The 9,511-nt window shown below is 42.9% G+C and overlaps 1 non-coding gene across 1 annotated transcript; it reads left to right on the forward strand.

Annotated features, from left to right (window-relative positions):
- The first annotated feature begins 1,175 nt into the window (after positions 1 to 1,175).
- Positions 1,176 to 1,298, forward strand: LOC123073033 (small nucleolar RNA SNORA5). Its single transcript, XR_006435564.1, has one exon. It is a non-coding gene; the product is annotated as a small nucleolar RNA SNORA5 (small nucleolar RNA).
- The last annotated feature ends 8,213 nt before the right edge of the window (positions 1,299 to 9,511 follow it).

A 9,511-nucleotide genomic window follows, 5' to 3' on the forward strand; every position in this document is an offset into this window, starting at 1 on the left:
CATTCATCATGCAACGGTTATAACATAGGGTGACACAGAACTAGCTCCAGTTCATCAATATAATGTAGGCATGTATTCCGAATATAGTCATATGTGCTTATGGAAAAGAACTTGCATGACATCTTTTGTCCTACCCTCCCATGGCAACGGGGTCCTATTGGAAACTAAGGGATATTAATGCCTCCTTTTAATAGAGTACCGGACCAAAGCATTGGCACTTAGTGAATACATGAACTCCTCAAACTACAGTCATCACCAGGAGTGGTCCCAACTATTGTCACTCCGGGGTTGCCGGATCATAACACGTAGTAGGTGACTATAACTTGCAAGATAGGATCAAGAACACAAATATATTCATGAAAACATAAAGGGTTCAGATCTGAGATCATGGCACTCGGGCCCTAGTGACAAGCATTAAGCATAGCAAAGTCATAGCAACACCAATCTTATAACATAGTGGATACTAGGGATCAAACCCTAACAAAACTAACTTGATTACATGGTAAATCTCATCCAACCCACCACGGTCCAGCAAGCATACGATGGAATTACTCATGCACGGCGGTGAGCATCATGAAATTGGTGATGGAGTATGGTTGATGATGACGATGGCGACGGATTCCCCTCTTCGGAGCCCCGAACGGACTCCAGATCTGCCCTCTCAAGGAAGAACAGGGCTTGGTGGCGGCTCCATATCGTAAAACGCGATGAATCCTTCTCTCTGATTTTTCTCTCCCCAAAAGTAAATATATGGAGTTGGAGTTGAGGTCGGTGGAGGTCCAGGGGGCCCACAAGGTCGGAGGGCGCGCCCCACCCTTGTGGCTAGGGTGTGGGCCCCCTAGTGCTGATTCTTTCGCCAATATCTTTTATTAATTTGAAAAGTTATCACCATGAAGTTTCAGGTCATTCCGAGGACTTTTTATTCTGCACAAAAATAACACCATGGCAATTCTGCTGAAAACATCGTCAGTCCGTGTTAGTTTCATTCAAATCATGCAAGTTAGAGTCCAAAACAAGGGCAAACGAGTTTGGAAAAGCAGATACGTTGGAGACATATCAAGCAGCACACACCTCCCACACGCCGGTCGGTCAAAAAACAGAGGAGTGAGCGGGCAGGGGCGAGCATATATATATATATATGCATCTCTTTAGTCCCGTTTGGTGGCTAGAACCGGTACAGAAGACTGACCTTTAGTCCCGGTTCCAGCCACCAACCGGGACTAAAAGGGCTGCGCCAGGAGCGAGGACCTTTAGTCCTGATTCGTCTCTGGAACCGGGACTAAATGGGTCAGACAAACCGGGACTGGTGCCTGCCGAGGCCCAGCCGGCGCCCTGGCCGCTTGAACCAGGACGGATGCACCCATTTGTCCCAGTTCGTAACACGACCGGGACTAATGCTTTGATCTGGGCAGGACCAAAGCCCTATTTTCTACTAGTGATAACCTCACAATGGAGATTAAACGGCTCCAACCATGCTGGCTGAAAACTTTTACTTCTTTAATCTTTAGTTCTAGCAGGGGAGATCGATGTAGTGGATGAAGATTGGAGGATGAGCAGCCAAACAAGCTTCTAAATTCCACCAAGCATGAGATATGAGCGGGTTGAGTACATATCAATTGTTCTCTCTTGTTGCCGCAAAAAATATCTTCTCTCCCTTCTGCCTGCGTGTCAGTGAGGAAAGTGGGGAGGGGAGTCCTACTTCACCCGATCCAACACTTAACCGGTCCATGCCATTCACCCGATTACATGGTACAATCTACGGTGCTCGATTTATCATAATAAAATGGAAATTAATTTCCATGTATAACATCATATCTACCAATACAGAAGTATAGACCTTTAGAAAATCACTAAATAACGTCAAATTGGGAGATCACATTAAGAGAAGATGTTGCATCATGGTATACATTGTTTGGAATGGAAAGGAACAAAATCGCCAAACTTCCTAGGTGAAATTGATGACCGCGGTTTTGATAGCGAGTTTAATCATAGATGAATCAGGCCTCCTCCTTTTGGAGGCGAGGGAGTATTTTGTTGCGTGAGAGTTGGAACCCTCGTTCATTCGTGCAGTTTTATTTCTTTGCTACGCTCTTTCTCCCCGGCTAATGAAAAAGTAGAGCTGCTAATTAATCAAAATTTCACTAAATCAACTAGTAGTGCATTATTTAGTTCCCTAAACCACTTGAACAATACTAGTTGCTTTTAGAAGGTTTGTTGTTGCTCTCCTCTATTGTCAATGGAAAAGCACAGTGTTCTTTTTCATCATTCGTCGCCATTGCTTTCCACGGTGTACTCAGCGACACGCTACTATGCAATGTTCACTGCAAAACACACAAGAATTCGCTCCCGCAACCACAACCAAAATTAATTACATGTGAAAACTGGAGAAGAGAAAGGGAGGAGAACGCGTACTGATGGCGCTGACAAGGTGAGGAGGAAGTAGAAGGCGACGAGCGTGAGCCCGGGCTTTGTCTTAGTCCAGGTTGTGAAGTAGAGCAACCCCAGGTACATGAATAAAGACATGGCCAACATTTGTGACGTGGATGTTTTGAAAAGAGTCAATTACATCACTGGTGCTAGAACTTGGTGTAAATGATCACTTTAGTACTACAAGTTGTGGTGTACATTGAAGTGGTGCAAAAACTTGACTTCGCGGTGCAAATACAGTACAAAACTTTATTCGTATACGTCCACCGCACTGACAAGGCATGCCAACGTGGCTTGGGGCCCGCTGTCAATGACTAGACGATGGGGACACATTGTGGGGCCTACTCTTTTTGCCAAAAAAATCAGTTTTTTATTTGTTTTTTCCACAAAATAACACTGGGAGGCCCACCTGCCAGAAACAGCACAAATCGCATGAAGAGGAAAAGCTCTCAAATATTTCGGAGCGTGCCTTACCGTAACAGCCAACGACATTTGTTGTTGAAGTGGGATCTGTAAGTTATACATTCTTTAGATTAACAGTGTAAATGCGAATCAATCTGTGGTTGAGTTGATTAGGTGGACAGTGGTATTCCCAATCCGGATTCAAATCCTGGTGCTCGCATTATTTCTAGATTTATTTCAGGATTTTCGACGATGCGCTTTTAGTGGGAGGAGACGTTCCCGTCGACGACGAGGTGCCTACGTTGGCGATTAACAACTAGGCCTGGTGACATTTAGTGCTCTACAAGAATAAATATTTTCTATAATAGTTTTGCCTAACAACATAAATTAAAACTCTAAACTTGAATGAAGAAGGTCCAACAGTCAAACCAGCGACCTCCTATCTGAGAGTGCAAACCAACACCCGACGAAGATTTTTTCTTATACATAGGCTAATTTTGCTCAAAACAAAATATACATAGGCTAATGGTTCTTTTATATTGAGGCCGCATTTCCATTCTTCAGAAAATATAATATCTTAATTATAAATGTGCACATGAGTTTTCATGAAGCATAAATATTTTGTTTCCTAAAAGAACATAAACATTTTCCAAAAGCATGAAAAATTTATATATTACATTAATATTTTATTAAAAACGTTAATTCAAATTATAGGAACATTTATTTAAATATATTTAAACAACATAAAATATATTTAACTAAATATTCATAAAATTTTAAAAAAATTAATGTATTTATATAAAGTTTAAATATATTGAAAACAATAAATGACAATAAGTTGTCCCAGGAACAAGAATACTAATAAAAATAAAGATCGTACCCGAGGTTGCCCATGGCATTTTTTATAAAGATAAAATATTAACCTTTTTAAACTAAATTAATATCTTTAAAATTATATGAACATTTATTTATATATATGTAGATAAGTATTTGTATAATTTTATATATTCATGTTTTTTATAAAATATTCACCCAGCATATAAACATTTTAACATTTTTGAAAATGTTTATGAACTTTAGGAAACAAAATACTTATGATTTACGAAAAATCATGTCCAACACTTACAAGTCAAAAATTATATTGTCTAAGGAATATATATAGGTGGTCTCAATCCTGACAGCGACCCATGCCACACTGGCATGCCTTGTCAGCACGGTGGACGTATACAAATGAGGTTTTGTGCTGTATTTGCATCGCGAAGCTAAGTTTTTGCACCACTTCAATGTACACCATAACTTATAGCACTAAAGTGACCATTCACACCAAGTTCCACATCAGGCACCAACGGGTCTACAAGCAGCAGCCCGCACCCAACTACCCTGCTCCCTCCTCATCGGCGCTCTCTGCTTGGACACGCGGACGTGGCCGAGGAGGTAGCAGGAAGACATCGTTCGGTCAAGCACACACTACAACTCATGTGTGTCACGGAGGCACTCAAAGAGACCACACCACGACACAATGTGCTGTTGGGGGAGAACAAAAGACATTACGCCCCAAGACAACACCACATGAAATGTTGTTTCTATTAGAAAACTATACATAAAACTAAAAACTAAAAACTAAAATCTAGACATCCCAACTTTCGTTTCCCCTCAGGATCCACGCTGGTCAAAGCATTATTACGTGCCAATTGGGACACAACTCATAACTGACAGCAATATCCTCCTCCCACTTTATTAAACAAGGTTCCACATCACAACAACATGCTTGGAATGTAAAGTTCTGAAACATATATATAGAGAGAGACATGAAAAGCAGCGGAATCATACATGTATGCAGATTCCAGATCCTACGTCACGGACATATTTCTAGGGAGGAGAACGACCCCCACAGGCCGCCGCAGGCGAGGCCATCAGGGAGTAACGGCGGCGGCGAGCGGGGCCTCCGCCGTCAGGCACTCGCAGCACTCGGGGCGGTAGGAGCAGCACGCGGGAACTCCGGGCACAGCCCTGCCATGCACCTTCGCCGACGCGGCCATCATCAAGAACAGGCAGACCTGCACGAGGAGGAAAACCAGGAAGGCACGGAGGTGACCCATCGCCATGGTCTCGGTTGTTGTTTTGCTAGCACAAATAGCAACACGAGAAGGAGAGGGAGGTATTTCCTCCTGGAGAGATGCTTTTCTTCTGTCACACTGGGTCTTCAGACTTTCAGGGATCTCTTTATATAGGTGCAGCGATGGCCATGCATGCAGAACGCGTGTGCTAGCTGATAGGCAGTTTGCAAATACAAGAGATCCACACGGCAGTGCCTGCTTGCCCTTCAACTGGCACCACGAGGATATCGCCACATCACTAACAGATTTCGTATGATAGTTGGAAGATAAGAATGCTAACTAACGAGCTGTTGCATACTGGATACAGTCAAGGAAAACTAACGATTTATTGTCCTCTTTGAATATCACTTTATGTTTGGAGATTGCATATAGTAGGCATGATAATTGCGGAAAGTAACCATGTCGTTATTGTGGTGCTGCGTACTGGATATGCATAGACAACTCATGATTTATTGTCTTCTTCTTGAAAGGAATTTACTGATTTATGTAGGCAACAAATAAACCGGCACCGCGAGGATATTGGCCATGATGAAATCGCCATACATGTAGGTGGACAGTTGGTCGCATGAGGTTGAAATACCTATCGCAAATTCCAAAACAAAACATTGTCGCGTTTGAAGTGTGATCCACCTAGGGAGTCCGGAGTGCGAGGTGCTCTGAGAAGTGGCCGATGCCCTCCCTAGACACGTCTTGCTTAATCGAAATTGCTGAAGTTAGGTAGTATTTCAGAAAATAAGAATCTAATTGGCCGCAAAATAACGACAACAAGGGCTTGGAACCTTGAAGCTAGCTAAAAGTAGGAGAAAATTTGAATTCGGATATAGCTGTTCTGAATGATATATACAAGTCTTGTCTATCCGGACTACTCATTTATCTTGGATGCGAATGAAGGGTACACAGAAAATGAAGGATTTGAAGTTGGTTCTTGACAAACTAAATGGTTTGTACTCGTGCAAATTTGATGCCAGTATTTCCTACTCCTGGAGAGATGCTTTTCTTTTGCCACACTAAGCCTTCAAGAATCTCTAGACATTTATCTCATTGGCATTTCCTATTCAATGTTGTAATTGACAGTTTGGATCTTCGGGAGGCTTGTATGTCGGGGCGGCAGTCAGGGCCGGTCCTGAGATTTCGGGGGCCCGGGGCGAACTAAAAATTGGGGGCCCTTGTGTATACATAAATTTGTGTAAAAAACGTATATACAAATTATTATGAGTAACACTTAAATGATCCAAAATCAGTATGTGTATCAAATAATTTATACATATTACCTTAAAATTTTCTTCTAACATTCCTCGATGCAAAGTCACTTATGATGGGGTCGATGCCAATCTCATCCAACAATTTCTCCTCGATGCATAATGTAGCCAAACCATTTAACTTATCTTGAGTTATTGGTGACCTCAAATAATTCTTCAATAATTTCAAATTTGAAAAGCTTCTTTCAGCCGATGCGACCGTCACAGGCATAGTAAACAAGATGCGATAGGCAATGGAGATATTAGGATAACAATGAACTTCTTTGACACACCCGAAAATCTCCATAGCAGACATTACCCCATCTGGCAAAGTGAATCTCATAATCTTCAATTCAGAAATAAGATCGTATACCTCAACATCAGATGAACCATTAAGAGAGAAAGTTTCTGCAAATTTTGGGCAACATTCTTCAAGTTCATTGTCATTCAAAGAACTGGTCGCCATATCAACCAAAAGCATTAAAATATTTAACTCGGAAAGCCTTCTTAGCTTCTAGAATTTCTTCTTGACAATCACTTTCGTCAAACTGTTTCTTCCTCGTAGCACGACGTTTCACAGGAGACAATGGCTCTATTCCCACTTAAGTTACAATAACTTTAGCGATGCTCAAACTTGAAGAAAACCCAAAATATTGTGTTATACCTTTTAGTTGCTTCAAAGCGGAGTCAATGCATATGGTTGACGATTGCAACATATTGCTAACTTTATAGAATATCATGCCAGATGATCATACCAACTAGAAACTCAAAGGGACCAAGTGCATCAAATAATTTTTTTGCATCACTTTTCTCTTAAGGATCAGTGTCAGAAGCATGATGTAACTCAGACAAAGCTGACCTTAACTCAGTGGCATCCGACTAGTTACCTACATTCTCGGAGCCATTTACATTGTTATCACCGATGTTGGAGTTGATATTTTCTTCTTGCTGATTAGAGTCTGAATTTTCATTAGTTTGTTGCTCTTCCACTATGGCAACAATCGCCAACGCAATATCTTGGTTTGGCGAAGTAGTGGAAGCACCAATATTACTTGGCTTGAGAAATTTGTAAATACCTCTGTGTTGTGAGTGTATCAGTTTATTCACTTCTTCTTTTTTCATTTTGTCGCTAGCGATGGATATTTCCTCTTGCTGGGCGGCATGAGAACAAACAAAATGCTGAAAATAATAATTGTATCAATTGTTGAACGGTGCCAGCCATGAACAAAAGAATTTGTTGTATGAATAATATACCTCAAAGCTGATGTCTTGAGTCCTGATGATCGAACTTCTATAATCTGTACGTTTCTAAAGTCTGCAGACGACTGAGAGGAGAGGAGAGCAATTGAGCAAAGCTGCAAAGGCCAAAGGAGCGTGAAGATGGGGGCCTTAGAATTGAAATCGGCGGCGAACATAACCAGATTAGGAAGGAAATTACGAGAGGACGGCAAGGTGAGAGTGCATCTGTACGACTGTGCGTGCGTGTGTGTACAGCGTCGGCGGCTACGGCTAGCAGCTAGGGCTGGGACGTGGGAATCGTTGCCTAACTATTCCTGATGGAATAGTCGAACGTAACGGCCTAACGGGAAGGGAACCGTCCAGCCGCTGATTACTCGCTATATTTCTTTTTTGCTGAGGATCTCTCGCTACCTTTCCTGAGAACGGACGATTCGATCGCTGGCCGCTGGGATCGGGCGATCGGCCTGCTAGTCAGCAGTACTGCGGGCCATAGGCCTACATACATACCTCAGGGGGGGGGGGGGGGGCCTGGATTTTGGGGGCCCGGGGCGGCCGCCCCCCTCCCCTGCCCCCCCACAAGGCCGGCCCTGGCGGTAGTTCACTTGGGCTAATAACCGTTCTATGCCGACGTACGAGAAGCTTGATAGGGTACTCATGGATACCGAATGGGAGCTAAAATTTCCTATGGTAACAGTGCGAGCCCTAGAACGAATCGAGGCATTATCGGATCATGTGCCGATCATTCTTGACTCTAATTCTACGAACCTTCCTACCCGTCGCCCGTTCAAATTTGAATTGGGATGGCTGCATCGGGAAGGTTTTGTAGACATAATCAAGAATGTTTGGGAGAGGCCCTCCGTTGGTCATACACCAATTCAGAGATGAAATTTTAAAATAAGGGCCATGAGGCAACATCTCTCTGGATGGGCAAAACACACCAACGGGTTATACAAAAAGGAAAAGCAGCGCCTCTGTACCATCATTGATGACCTCGACAAAATTGCAGATACCCGCACCTTATCTGAACAAGAGATTGAATTGAAAAATCAATCTAATGAGAAGGTTGTCTGTCTTCTACGAGAAGAGGAAATCAAATACTACCATAGGTTCAAAGCCGACTTCATCCTCAGGGGAGATAGCAATACAAGATACTTTCAATTGGTCGCCAATGGTCGCCATAGGAAGAAATGTATTCATAGTCTCCAACAGGATGAGGGGCGGATCGAAGGTCAAGAGGAGCTCAAAATGTATATCACCAAATACTATAAATCTCTATTCGGAGCGCCGGATGAAGGGAATGTCACCCTTGACGAGACCCGAACATCCACAAGTCACGGCAGAAGAGAACGATATCATCACGGCACCTTTCTCAGAAGAGGAGGTGAGAGCGGCTGTGTTCCAAATGGAACACAATAAAGCTCAAGGCCCTGATGGTTTCCCCGCAGAATTCTATCAGAATTTCTGGGATATCATCAAGACTGACCTTTTGGAGTTGTTCAATTGTCTTCATGCTGATCGGCTTGACCTATTCAGGCTGAATTTTGGCGAGATTGTCTTGTTGCCGAAGATTAAGGAGGCCGAACGGATCCAACAGTTCAGACCCATATGCCTCCTTAATGTCAGCTTCAAGATTTTCACCAAAGTGGCTACGAATAGGTTAAACGCGGTAGCTGACCATGTTGTCCGGCCATCTCAAACGACGTTCATGCAAGGAAGGAATATACTCGATGGTGTAGTAGTCCTGCATGAGACCGTCGATGAGATGCACCGGAAAAACATGAGTGGAGTGATATTCAAAATTGACTTTGAAAAAGCCTATGACAAGGTTAAATGGTCTTTCCTCCAATAGGCCCTAAGAATGAAAGGTTTCTCAGATAAATGGTGCCAGTGGATCCAAAATTTTGTAACTGGAGGTAGTGTTGCCATCAAAGTCAATGATGAGGTAGGCCATTACTTCCAGACAAAAAAAAGGCCTACGGCAGGGTGACTCCTTGTCCCCAATGTTATTTAACATTGTTGCTGATATGTTGGCTATTCTGATTGAACGCGCAAAGCAGGACGGCCAGATTGCAGGAGTAGTGCCACACC

This window comes from Triticum aestivum, chromosome 1A (assembly GCF_018294505.1).
Source record: "Triticum aestivum cultivar Chinese Spring chromosome 1A, IWGSC CS RefSeq v2.1, whole genome shotgun sequence".
Classification (NCBI taxonomy): Eukaryota; Viridiplantae; Streptophyta; class Magnoliopsida; order Poales; family Poaceae; genus Triticum; species Triticum aestivum.